This window comes from Salmo salar, chromosome ssa14, assembly GCF_905237065.1.
Source record: "Salmo salar chromosome ssa14, Ssal_v3.1, whole genome shotgun sequence".
Lineage (NCBI taxonomy): Eukaryota > Metazoa > Chordata > Actinopteri > Salmoniformes > Salmonidae > Salmo > Salmo salar.
In genome coordinates, this window is record NC_059455.1 from 4,079,730 (window position 1) to 4,088,343 (window position 8,614).

General features: G+C 37.3%; 1 protein-coding gene across 2 annotated transcripts in view; it reads right to left on the minus strand.

Annotated features, from left to right (window-relative positions):
• tmem71 (transmembrane protein 71) overlaps positions 1-8,244 on the minus strand; it is a 26,546-nt gene extending 18,302 nt beyond the window's left edge. Inside the window, 1 exon segment of one of the 2 annotated variants that reach the window (NM_001173692.1) lies at positions 1,895-2,041. The gene's annotated coding sequence lies outside the window, so the exon portion shown is untranslated. 2 annotated transcript variants of the gene reach the window in all.
• Between the last annotated feature and the right edge of the window lie 370 nt (positions 8,245-8,614).

Here is an 8,614-nt window from a genome sequence, read left to right on the forward strand (position 1 = left end):
TTTGAAGCGTCTATGATAAACAGAGAGCAAATTAGAATGCAGGGAAGTTGACATGTCGTCACTTCATTTTTTTGCGCCTGCGCATAAATCTGAGAAGCGTGAGTTTGTCATAATTGTTTATCTAGACATAGGATAGGTTGTGTGAAAATATTACTGATGTTTAACGTTAAAAATGGACCAAAAGATTAATGCTAAACAACGTTTGACATGTTTGAACGAACGTAAATAGATTATTTACTAGGTTTTTTTTGCTTTTCGGCGTGATTTTACACCCCCCACCACGTTTTGTGGGAGCATACTGAACGCTAACTACTTGGTGTTATTTGGACATAAATTATGAACTTTGTCAAAAGAAACCACATTTGTTCTGGACCTGGGATTCCTGGCAGTGCCTTCTGATGGAGATAATCAAAGGTAAGGGGATATTTACAATGTTATTATCGATATTAGATGATGCTAACTGTATAGCATAGCCTATTGTTCTTAGCATAGCACCCCGTTTATTGCAAAATGTGATTTCCCAGTAAAGTTATTTTGAGATCTGGCCATTCGGTAGCAATTACGAGATGATAATATATTATTCTTTGAATGACAATATTATAATTTACCAATGTTTTCGAATAGTAATTTTGTTATGTTCACCGGAAGCATTTCAGAGAAGAAAAAATCTGAATTTCACGCTACTGTAAAATGCTGTTTTTGGATATAAATATGAACTTGATGGAACAAAAAATGCATGTATTGTATAACATAATGTCCTAGGAGTGTCATCTGATGGAGATTGTCAAAGGTTGGTGCATAATTTTAGCTGGTTTCTGCTTTTGGTGACGCCTGACCTTGAATTGAAACTGGATGTTTGTACTTTTGTGGCTATGTACTGTCCTAACATAATCTAACTTTATGCTTTTGCCGTAAAGCCTCTTTGAAAATCGAACAATGTGGTTAGATTAAGGAGATGTTTATCTTTTAAATTGTGTAAAATAGTTGATTGTTTGAGAAATTGAAATTATAAGATTTTTGATGTTTGGAATTTCCAGCCTTGTTAGCAATCCCGTCTCGGGGTTCATTGCTAACCTGTAGCCCCAACAGGTTAAAGTAACTGCCCAGTGAAAATCTCACTCCTAAAAATTCATATTCTGTTAACCCATATCCAAAATGTTGAGTCGTCCTATACTCGTTTGTGGCCAAAGCATAAATTGAGGAACAACACTTTTGAAAAAAAACACAAAAAAATGCTTGCCATTTCCTCATAGAACATGATGTCATGTCCCTGAGGATGAGCTGCCAAATTAGCGGTCTACCTGCATGAATATTTTTTATGACCAGTATACGCCCACACCATTCTATTGTTGGGGTACACCCACACCATTCCAACACAGAAAAGCTGCTTTTTAACACACTTAATTACCATTTTTAGGAAGGAAAACTATTTCACTCATACTGTAACTTAAGTAATTCTAGGTCATATTTCCTAGAAATCTGGAAACAGTGGGCAGTTACTTTAAAATCCTTAGCTTAACCCCTCTAGTTGTTACCAAGATTACTCTGCCCTGGTAATCCTCCCCGAGATATCAGACCAGTCCTTCTCTCGGCTTCTGATGGGCGTTCCAATCAAAACACTGCTGACTGACTACATGGTAGACTGCTGAAATTCAAGGCAGCATGGGAATCTAAGTAGACAGGGATTTTGTATATCTTTGAGGTATCAAAGTTGACTCTAACATACATAACCAAAATGCCAATTTCAACACTGGTACTTCTAGTTTACTAAGTACTACTGATTTAAGTACTGCTATTGCGTTTAGAGACAAAAATCTGAGGTTTGCATATTACACACATTCACATTTTTTAAGACATTTCACAAAGTATGTGAAACTCAGTTGATCAGTCTTACCCAAACAGTTCCGCTTGAAATAAACGGAATTTGCAACACCCCTAATATATTTTGTGGAACGATGCGTGTTTACCTAGTTACTTCAAATCTAGTTTAACTCAAATTGTATTTGTTTATTGAGGACTTCGTTCTCATGCAGTCCAAAATCTTGTTCATTCTCTGACACCCTGAGAAAAACAGCTGCAGAAAACCAGAGGACAAAAAATAAGTTGATGTCACATTTCCTGTTAACTCTATCCTGACTAGAAGCTATTCAACATTGCAAGATAATGCCAATGTGTCCTTTTCTGTTCTTGATAGATGATAGTTATCCAAATCTAGCTAAAAAAAAAGATTATCTGGGATACTGCAAAGAAATAAGACAAAATTAAAAACATTCATATATTCTCGCATTCAACCTTATTAGCAGTACAGTACGTTATGTTCATAGAGGCTATTTGTTGTTCTAAAAATCCTCTCTGTATGCTTGTTTGGTCTTTTCAGGTGCCAGACGCTCAATTGTCCGCCAGACTTGTTTGTTTCTGTACATCTGTCTTCCTGGGGCTTTCTTCCAAATGAGAGACATTATGGGATGGCTCTGTGACACCCGATGCATAAGACTATGTGGGTCAGACTTTCCGCCGTGGTAACAGTCTCTGTCTGCTGACACAGGAGAGGGTACTATAGCAGTAAACGAGTGGAACAGAGGCCCAGTGTTTCAGTAGACCGAGAGGGCCTGAGGGGAATAGCACAACGGTTGGCATGTGAAGTGTGTCTGGAAACTGGCTTTCTACAGTGCCTTCAGAAAGTATTCACACCCCTTGCCTTTTTTGACACGCTGTTTGTTATTTAAAATGGATTAAATATCCCATAATGTCAAAGTGGACAAATTGTGTTTTTCATTTTATTATTAATTAAAAATAGAACTGAAATATCTTTAGTCAATAAGTATTCAACCCCTTTGTTATGACAAGCTTGAATAAGTTCAAAGTAAACATTTGCTTCACAAGTTACAATAAGTTACATGGACTCACTATGTGCAATAATAGTGTTTAACATGATTTTTGAATGACTACCTCATCTCTGTACTCCACACAATTATCTGAATGGTTCCTCAGTCAAGTATTGAATTTCAAACACAGATTCAACAGCAAAGACTAGGGAGGTTTTCCAATGCCTCGCAAAGAAGGGGACCTATTGGTAGATGGGTAAAAAAAAAAGCAGACATTGCATATCCCTTTGAGCATGGTAAAGTTATTAATTACACTTTGGATGATGTATCAATACACTCAGTCACTACAAAGATACAGGCGTCCTTCCTAACTCAGTGCCAAAGAGGGGGAAAAACGCTCAGGGATTTCACCATGAGGCATATGGTGATTTTAAAACAGTTAGTTTAATAGCTGTGATAGGAAAAAAACAGAGGATGGAACAACATTGTAGTTACTCCACTATACTAGAAAAAGAAAGGAGAGCTGCTCACATTAGGAACTCAGATGCAAACATTTTACAACCAAAGTTTTGACAGTCAAGCTGTATTCATCAGGGTACTCAGGAAGATGGGGATCCATAATAAATACAAATACTCCACAATACTGTACAGAATAAAAATATTCCAAAACATGCATCCTGTTTGCAACAAGGCACTAAAGTAATACTGCAAAAAATTTGGCAAAGTAAATTAACTTTTTGTCCTGAATATAAAGTGTTATGTTTGGGGCAAATCCAATATAACACATTACTGAGTACCACTCTCCATATTTTCAAGCAAAAGTGGTGGCTGCATCATGTCATGGGTATGCTTGTAATCGTTAAGGACTGGGGAGTTTTTCAGGATAAAAAGAAACAGAATGGAGCTAAGCACAGGCAAAATCCTAGAAGAAAACCTGGTTCAGTCTGCTTACCACCAGACATTGGAAGATGAATTCACCTTTCAGCAGGACAATAAACTAAAACATAAACACCAAATCTACCCTGGAGTTGCTTACCAAGAAGACAGTGAATGTTCCTGAGTGGCCAAGTTACAATTTTGACTTAAATTTGCTTGAAAATATATGGCAAGACTTTGACAGAGATAGAAGAATTTAAGAAAATAATGGGCAAATGTTGCACAATCCAGGTGTGGAAAGCACTTGTAATCAAGACTTGTAATCGCTCCCAAAGGTGATTCTAACATGTAATAACTCAGGGGGTTGAATACTTACACTAGTGTGTGTGTGTGTATATATATATATATATATATATATATATATACACACACACACACACATATACACACACCAAAGTATGTGGACACCCCTTCAAATGAATGGATTTGGCTATTTCAGCCACACCTGTTGCTGACAGGTGTACACAATCTAGCACACAGCCATGCAATCTCCATAGACAAACATTGGCAGTAGAATGGCCTTACTGAAGAGCTCAGTGACTTTCAACGTGGCATCCTATAACGTCATAGGATGCCACCTTTCCAACAAGTTAGTAACATTTCTGCCTTGCTAGAGCTGCCCTGATCAACTGCAAGTGCTGTTATTGTGGTAACGTCTAGGAGCTACAACGGCTCAGCCCGCAAAGCGGCAAGCCACACAAGCTCACAGAACAGGACCACCATGTGCTGAACAAGTAGTGCGTATAAATCATTTGTCCTCTGTTGCATCACTCACTACCGAGTTCCAAACTGCCTCTGGAAGCAACGCCAGCACAATAACTGTTCATCGGGAGCTTAATGAAATGGGTTTCCATGGCCGAGCAGCTGCACACAAGCCTAAGATCACCATGCGCAAAGCCAAGCGTCGGCTGGAATGGTGTAAAGCTCGCCGCCATTGGACTCTGGAGTAGTGGAAAGGCGTTCTCTGGAGTGATGAATCTAGGTTTTGCAGACGCCAGGAGAATGCTACCTGCCTGAATGCATAGTGCCAACTAAAGTTTAGTGGAGGAGGAATAATGGTCTGGGGCTGTTTTTCATGGTTCGGGCACCTTAGTTCCAGTGAAGGGAAGTCTTAATGCTACATCATACAATTACATTTTAGATGATTTTAAGCTTCCAACTTTGTAGCAACAGTTTGGGGAAGGCCTTTTCCTGTTTCACCAAGGCAATGCCCCCGTGCACAAAGCGAGGTCCATACAGAAATGGTTTGTGTGTAGGTGTGTAGCTTTCTGAAGCCAGGTTGAAGGGACCGTTTGAGAAGTGTCTTTTGATGTTACTAGTATAAAACCACAGCCTTGATGCACTCGACCGTTCGGAAAAGCGTACGTTGCCTTTTTTTGGTTTGAATATGATTCAAATAAAAGGCTGACATTCTGTGTCGTCTCTTCTGGCACAGGGATGGCATTTTACTTCGCAATATGGATGTCAACATACCATGTTCCGAGTCACGTGTTTATCTCAAATCTATCACTGGTCCTTATGCTATAGAGTAAAACCAACCCTTAAGGCCCCCCATCCTGAGAGCCGTGCATATCTCCCAGAACTAAAAATGGGGATACATGGATGTCGTGTGAGCCAGCAGCGGAACAATGCTAGAGAGCCCAGGGCTGTTGACATGGACAGTTGATTGTGTCTTTTGCGCTGTGCAAGGAAGACAAAAGCCAGCAGGCCTCTTCAGTCATGTGGCTTAAGTTGTCATTGTTTTTAAACCCCATTAAAAGAGTGAACGCTCAACCACAACATACACAACGCAGATTTCCTGAGGAAGTGACAGGCAGCTATCTTTCTTCCTGTGTGTTCATTTGAAAGTAAAAGTAGAGGCACTATGTAGCATGAGCAACATTAGACAAACATGGGTATGAAAATGTATAATACAATGGCAATACACTATTGGTCAAAAGTTTTACAACACACTCATTCATGTGTGTGCAAAGCAAAGGGTGGCTATTTGAAGAATCTCAAATATAAAATATATTTTGATTTGTTTAACACTTTATTTGGTTACTACATGATTCCATATGTGTTATTTCATAGTTTATGTCTTCACTATTATTCTACAATGTAGAAAATAGTAAAAATAAAAACTTTTGACTGGTAGTGTACATTAATGGTTTTGATTATAGTCTTACAAAGTACCTAACAGTGAAGTGAATCATGGTGATATAATGATTTTACACAATAACCATCATTGGTTACAATGACAGCAGTTCAACAATTCACAAAGCTAAGTAGTGATAGGTGATGTGACAAGTAAAATCTAATCAACACTTTTCCATGTTCTGTAAAGTTTCTCTTGATGAGCCATGTATCAATATAATATACATTTATATTTGAGTACTTGAAGTGGTTTTAAAGGCTAGATACATATCCCACCACAAGCCAAAGACTGCTTGTGCACTGACCATCTTCCATCATTAGGAAATGGAAAATTACGTAATAGACATAAAAGCAATTAGTTTACAACAAATGAAATGGTGGCAACAACAACAAAAAACACAGGCATGTTTACACTACAATTGATGAGTGACATTATCTTAATTACTATTTAATTGTATGTCTACAATATATATATATATATATATTCAGTGCTGGCATTTTAGACATTTACCTACAAATAATGTCAATGATATACAGTGGGGTTGGAAATGATTGACACCCTTCTGTATAAAATAATTCAAATACTGAGCTATGTTGTATGCAAAAAAAAACGTTGGGAAATTATACTTTATACTAATACAATTGCTCAAAGAAAGAGATTGTTTAACAAGTAATATTTGTATTTTTTTCCAAAAAGGTAGGGGTCAAAATTATTGACAAATTATGAAGTTGTCAAAAGTTTTGTATTTGTTCCCATATTCCTAGCACGCGATGACTACATCAAGCTTGTGACTGAAACTTGTTGGATGCATTTACAGTTCGTTTTGGTTGTTTCCATATTATTTTGTGCCCAATAGAAATTAATGTTAAATAATATATTGTCATTTTCAAAGTTCTGTTATTTTCCAGATTGACTGACCTTATTTGAGCTGTTCTTGCCATAATATGGACTTGGTCTTTTACCAAATGGGGCTATCTTCTGTATATCACCCCTACCTTGTCACAACACAACTGATTGGCTCAAACGCATTAAGGAAAGAAATTCCACAAAGTATCTTTTATCAAGGCACACCTGTTAATTGAAATGCATTCCAGGTGACTACCTCATGAAGCTGGTTGAGAGAATGCCAAAAGTGTGCAAAGCTGTCATCAAGGCAAAGGGTGGCTACTTTCAAGAATGTCAAATATAAAATATTTTGATTTGTTTTACACTTTTTTGGTTACTACATGATTCCATGTGTGTTATTTCATAGTTTATATGTCTTCATTATTATTATACAATGTAGAAAATAGTAAAAATAAAGAAAACCCTGGAATGAGTAGCTGTGTCCAAACTTTTGACTGGTACTGTATGAGTAACCATAAATACTGTAATTGCTTTATTAGGTCAGAGCTTGAACTAAGCATACGTTAATTGGTGTCTTTCAGACCTGCTGAGAAGTACAAATTCCATTTCACTTTAAGCGCCCATCGCTACCTACCCGTATACTATATATCCCAGTTTTGCCTCAGGACTGCATGCCATATGTTACATTTGAGGCATTGCTTGGTTATTTGTCTGAATTTATCTGAATTTAACATTTGAGTTTCAATTGAAGAAAAAAAATACTATGAAATTCACTATTGTTTTTTACATTTACGTCATTTAGCAGACGCTCTTATCCAGAGCGACTTACAAATTGGTTATCGCCTATTGTGCATAAGGGACTTTCACCCCTTCCGAAAAATTCTAAATGAAAGTCTGTAATTTACTGAACGTAGCAGGTTGACTACCGGTAGGCCCCGACTGATGATGCAGGATCTGATGATGCTGGAGCTTATGCTGCTTGAGGAAATGGCCTACATAGAAGAGGCTATTTGCGGATACAGGGTGCTAGCAAATAGCGTTGCAGCAATAGCCCACTGATTATAGGCTACTGTCCTTGAAGAATGCTAAGAATGAGTAGGCTATGACGATACCGTTCATCATAACACCTATATGAATATTGTTTTAATTTCAACCAAGATTTGAAATGAACACTCAAAAATACATAAATACTGTGTGTCTATTGAATTTCTTCTAAGATTTCAGTATAGATCTATCAAGTTCAAAGTCAAGCAGAGAGAAAACAATAGCTGTTTGGTGGAATAGATAGAAGAATAAAATAAAATATTTCGTTAAAAGCGATAGGGCTACTTACAAACTCTCTCGCTTATCGAAGTCTTTCTGTTTGTCCCGGAGAGCGGAAGGCTGTACATAAGCTGCATATGTTTTATTTAGGATCAATCTATTCTAAACGTTAAGATAGAAATTCAACATGCAAGCCGTGTTGATATTGCCTGACTAGTAGTCTACCAGCAGCACAATTTATGACGTCAGTTTGTATGGTAAGGAGGAAACCATCAAAATAAAAGCCCGCATTTCAAAACATTGCAGTGTGGATAACTAATTCAACAGAAATTGAATTTTAATCAATGCCCACTTTTATTGTGCCATCAAGAAAATGCAAAAAGTAATTTATGAAAAGCTGTCATCAAGGCAAAGGGTGGCTACTTTGAAGAATCTCAAATATAAAATATATTTTGATTTGTAAAATAGTAAAAATAAAGAAAACCCTGGAATGAGTAGGTGTGTCCAAACTTTTGATTGGTACTGTATGTGAAACCGAATCGAGCCTGTTGGTCACATATGTTATGATCCACACTTCTTTGAAAATATATATAATAATTGATCAAGC